Raw genomic sequence first — 5,820 nt, 5'->3', positions numbered from 1 at the left:
TTTTCATCTCTTTTTGTCTTTTGTAATCAATACTTTTGTAGCTCATGCATCTGGTGTCTTATAGTTAATGGATGTTTTGAGATTATTTTTCTATTCAGAACCATTCTGTTTTAGTATCTATATAGGTAATGGATACTAAGAGATTTGTTTAATGTTTTCAAATAATATTTCTATTCAAAAACCATATTATGTTGTAGATGGAAACTGAAATTGCTATGCTTTTTTTTAAAAACTAATTAATAAAATAATTTTACATATCCTGTTTTTAGTATGTACTGTTAAGCATTCGGTGCAAAGAGTAGTTTGATATGCTAATACCACACGTAATGAAAACAACTTTATGTTCATATCCCACCCATGAAAATACATAACCGATTGATAGAAGTAGTCATATTTTTAAACATAAGGTACAGTCTTTGTGTATGTTACTAAATGGTATGTCAAATGCAATATATAAAGGTGTATTATCAAAATGGAGTCTTCAGTATCACTATGTAGCATAGTGTGACCTAAACTCTGACAGTATCCGTTGCTGACCTGGGACAGGTTGTAGCCCAGTGGTAAAGAGTTCGCTTGATGTGCAGTCAGTCTGGGATCAATCCCCATTGATGGGCCCATTGGGCTATTTTTCGCTCCAGCCAGTACATCACAACTGATATATCAAAAGCTGTGGTATGTGTTATCCTGCCTGTGTGATGGTGCATATAAAAGATGTAGGGGATGGTAGGTTTCCTGTCCTTCTTTCTGTCAGTCTGTCAGGGGCCGGGATGTTGCCCAGCGGTAAAGTGCGCGCTTGATCCACGATAGGTTTGGGATCAATCCCTTTCCATTAGGCTATTTCTCATTCCAGCTTGTGCACCAAGACTGATATACCAAAAGCAGTGGTATGTGCTATCCTGTCCGTGGGATGGTGCACATAAAAGATCCCTTGCTACTAATGAAAATTGTAGCAGGTTTCCTCTAAGACTGTCAAAATTACCAATGTTTTGATATGCAATATCCGTCTGAGCAGTCTGATCTATGAATCTGATTCCGATGATTAATAAACCAATGTGCTCTACTGGTGGTGTTAAACGAAACAAACTTTTTAACTGTCTGTCTTTCCCACATACAGTTTGTATATTTTTTTCACAATACCTTGAGATATTGAGTTGAAATTTTGTGTATTGCTTTATTATGTTTTGTTACATGTCTCTAACGTGTCTCAAATGCAGTCAGGAGAGTGCTCACCTTTTCTGTTTTCTTTTTTTTCTTCTTTTTTGGGAGTTGTAGGATCAAACTTCCTCAATGTATCCATTCTCTGAATTTTTTTTTTTGGGGGGGGGGTCCGCTACGGGTATATGAAAGGGTGTGGTATGTCCTGTTCTGCATGTGGGAGAGTGCATGTAAAAGATGCCTTGCAGCTAATGGAAAGACTATATCACAATTAACAACGAATAGCCGATGTATTTTTCGTGCTGGGGTGTCGTTAAACATTCAGTCATTCATATCACAATTAACAAATGTTTGACAATCCATTAGCCAGTGATTACTAAATGTGCTCTAGTGTTCTCTAATAAAGTTATTTTGCAATTTGTTTAGATAGTGAGAGAGGAAACCTGCTGTGGGCACATGCTATACCTACCAAAATAACAGCAATGGATATTCTATATATACCTTCTCATACCATGGCCTTTGATATACCATTCTTGAGTCACTGTGACAACAAATAAAAAAACCCATTAGAAATGGAATTAATTTACCTTGAAAAGTTGGGTTTTTTATTTTTTTAAACCTTGATAGTGCACTTAATAACTACATGTATATACTAAAGTTATTGATCCTAATTCCCAAGTTAAATATCTTAAATTTTGCATAAAATAAATGTTTAGCTTCTACAAACAACAGGATCATGTTGGGCTTGCCAAAGCAAAAAGTTGTAACTAACTTAATGGTAAAATAACAGGTCAGTGCCTTTAAAGACGAGCACCAAGAACATCGGTCAATATTTCAACATCTGTAAATTAATGTATCTAAAATACTTTTTATTTTGGTTCTGTTTAACTTTGGGTCCATCTTTAAAGTCTGTAATTCTGACAGCTGTGTATGTCATTGATTTTTGTGCTCTGTGTACACAGCACTGTTGATGGTTGGTGGTCGCCCACAGACGTCGTCGTGTTGACAGTCCAACGTGGAATGTTCCTCTAGCATGGGTAAATGCTGCGTCGGGTTTGCTCTGCTCTCGGCCAATGGGATGGCAGATTCCAAGGGCTGAAGGGGAGCTTCACGGCTTGTTGTAAACTACAAAGCTGTTGGTAAATATTTGGTCATGTCCACAGGTCAATGAAAGCCACATCGGAGAATGGAAACACTGGATTCTCGTTTCTGGACGTGGTCATGTAAATTAATACGGTGTAGAGTCACAGAGTGTCCTGCATTGTAAATTTTATTGTCTACATAGGTGGCCATGTCTTTAAATAATTGTCGAATCTCTGTAGATTGATACTAGTTTAACACTTTTTATTATTATTTTATTTTTATTTTTTTATTTATCTATATATACCGGTATATATTTGATTGATTTTTTTATTTTTAACGGGAAATAGAATTAGAATATTAAAGACACATAAACGGTGAATCTGGACAATTTGGGCTTTTTACCTGATTATATTACATGTTAGCTTCATGTTACATGATCTGCTGCTCCTTCCAAACTCGCCATCTTGCTACTTAAAATCACTTTCTCTTTCCCAACTCATCAAGGGGCGAGACATAGCCCAGTGGTAAAGCGCTCGCTTGATGCACGGTCGGTTTGGCCGATTTCTCATTCCTGCCAGTGCACCATGACCGTGCTATGTGCTATCCTGTCTGTGGGATGGTGCATATAAAAGATCCCTTGCTACTAATGGACAAATGTAGCGGGTAGACTCTATGGCTGTCAAAATTACCACATATTTGACATCCAGTAGACGATGATTAATAAATCAGTGTGCTCTAGTGATGTTGTTAAACAAAAACTAACTTTAGAAAGCAGCAAACAGTATGTAAAGCCGGCTGGCTCACACTGAATATGGCATGAGATCTGGCTATTGCATCTATTACGGCTGAGGGCCGGCATTTAGCTCAGTCGGTTGAGTGTTCACTTGAGGTGCTTGCATCGCAGGATTTTTACTTGTTCCAACTAGTGCACCACAACTGGACAAAAGCCATGGTATGTGCTTTTCTGTCTGTGGGAAAGTGCATATAAAAGATCCCTTCCTGCATTAGGAAAAAATGTAGTGAGTTTCCTCTGATGACTACAAGTCAGAATTACCAAATGTTTGACATCCAATAGCTGATGATTAATTAATCAATGTGCTCTAGTGGTGTCATTAAAGAAAACAAACTTTGCTTATTATGGCTGTGTTAGAGAAAAAAGAATGTTTTATTAATGATGCACTCAAAATATTTAATTACAATTATACTGCATCAGACATATCATTAATGACCACACAGATAATGAGAGGGGAAACAGCCAAGATTAGCCACAAGGAATGTTTTATATGCATCAACCCACAGACATGACAGTACATAACATGGCCTTTGATACATTAGCTGTGGAGCACTGGCTAGAACGACCAGTCCCAAACCAGGCAACTGGCCATACCAGAGACCAGGCTTGGGATGGATGTGCCTGAACCTTAAAGAGGATAGGGACACAATAATAAAGTATAGGACCAGACTAGAACAAGAAGGTCCAATGTGGCCCACAGATGGGGATCGATCCTAGACCGAGTGTGCATCAAGCAAGCACTGTACCATTGGTGTAATGTCCTGCCTCACATGTTTGGAGTATTTAAACAGCTGTGTTCCAGTCCAAATTGATACATTCACTGCAGTGCATTTTTAAATTAAACTTATTTAATAGTCGGGGTTCCTGCCAGAAAGAAATTGACTATTTACCATGTGTGTGCTGAATGCAACCAGTGTCAACGGGGTATGGGGGGTGGGGGCTCCCCCAGAAAAAAAATTGATTAGCTTTAGGGTTAGGGTTAAGAAAATCGTACAGTAATGATAAAAGAGTCCTTAATTTTGTCAATGTCCATGTTTTACTCTCTGGCAGAAACCCTGATAGTAGAGCTGTGTTTTGTCAATGTCAGTGTTTTACTCTCTGGCAGAAACCCTGATAGTAGAGCTGTGTTTTGTCAATGTCCATGTTTTACTCTCTGGCAGAAACCCTGATAGTAGAGCTGTGTTTTGTCAATGTCAGTGTTTTACTCTCTGGCAGAAACCCTGATAGTAGAGCTGTGTTTTGTCAATGTCAGTGTTTTACTCTCTGGCAGAAACCCTGATAGTAGAGCTGTGTTTTGTCAATGTCCATGTTTTACTCTCTGGCAGAAACCCTGATAGTAGAGCTGTGTTTTGTCAATGTCAGTGTTTTACTCTCTGGCAGAAACCCTGATAGTAGAGCTGTGTTTTGTCAATGTCAGTGTTTTACTCTCTGGCAGAAACCCTGATAGTAGAGCTGTGTTTTGTCAATGTCAGTGTTTTACTCTCTGGCAGAAACCCTGATAGTAGAGCTGTGTTTTGTCAATGTCAGTGTTTTACTCTCTGTCAGAAACCCTGATAGTAGAGCTGTGTTTTGTCAATGTCAGTGTTTTACTCTCTGGCAGAAACCCTGATAGTAGAGCTGTGTTTTGTCAATGTCAGTGTTTTACTCTCTGGCAGAAACCCTGATAGTAGAGCTGTGTTTTGTCAATGTCAGTGTTTTACTCTCTGTCAGAAACCCTGATAGTAGAGCTGTGTTTTGTCAATGTCAGTGTTTTACTCTCTGGCAGAAACCCTGATAGTAGAGCTGTGTTTTGTCAATGTCAGTGTTTTACTCTCTGGCAGAAACCCTGATAGTAGAGCTGTGTTTTGTCAATGTCAGTGTTTTACTCTCTGGCAGAAACCCTGATAGTAGAGCTGTGTTTTGAACATATTTATGAGTTATGTATTTGTCATGTATATAAAGATATTATTGGTATGAAAAATGTAAAGAGCATGCAGATCATTATTTTGATAAATTGAATATATGATTTGTTATCATGCAGTGAATGAATATCTTACTACACCTTTCAAATAACATATTTTTTTTAAATAAAAAATTATATTTGTTTGTTAAACATGAAATAAATGGTTGCTTGTAACTATTTTTTGTTGAAATAATTAAAAACATTTGTTTAATATTTCACAGAGGCAAGCGGTTGGTTATTTTATGCAGCTGTTTGGAAATATTAAAAACACACATCCAGTGTAAATGCTGCCATTGAAATCAGTGTATTGTAATTTTTGTAGCCACACCATACAAGTCAAATGCATTGTGAATGAACCCTGACGATATTGCCACCAGAATTACAGCCTAACCAGGGCCGTAGCTAGGATTTTTTGTTTGGGGGAGGAGGGAGGGGCAATTGAGTAGTTAATAGTTTAAAACTCCTTAAACGGTTAAGAAGAGAATTTTCTTTTAAGTTTCTATAATGCTTTCTGGATTTTTTTTGTTGTTTTTTTAATTTGGGGGGGGGGGGGGAACTGCATTTTTATAGAGGGGTCTTGATTTTTATAGAGATATTTTTGGTTTATTGAAGAAAAAAATCTACAATAGAGACATATATAGGCTGAATACAGAATAATGAAATGCGATAATGAATATTTGTACTGCTAGGAAATCAATTCCATGTATATATTCTCTATCTATAACTTTGTGTATCTAGTCATTCTGTCAATATGTCTAGTGATTCATTCAGGATAAATGTGCTTTTAGAGCAATAGAATTAATTTATGAGTCTTCAGTTCAAAAAGCCATTGTGTTTATAGCATAGA

The sequence above is a fragment of the Gigantopelta aegis genome, chromosome 8 (assembly GCF_016097555.1).
Source record: "Gigantopelta aegis isolate Gae_Host chromosome 8, Gae_host_genome, whole genome shotgun sequence".
Lineage (NCBI taxonomy): Eukaryota > Metazoa > Mollusca > Gastropoda > Neomphalida > Peltospiridae > Gigantopelta > Gigantopelta aegis.
This window is presented reverse-complemented; position numbering follows the sequence as displayed.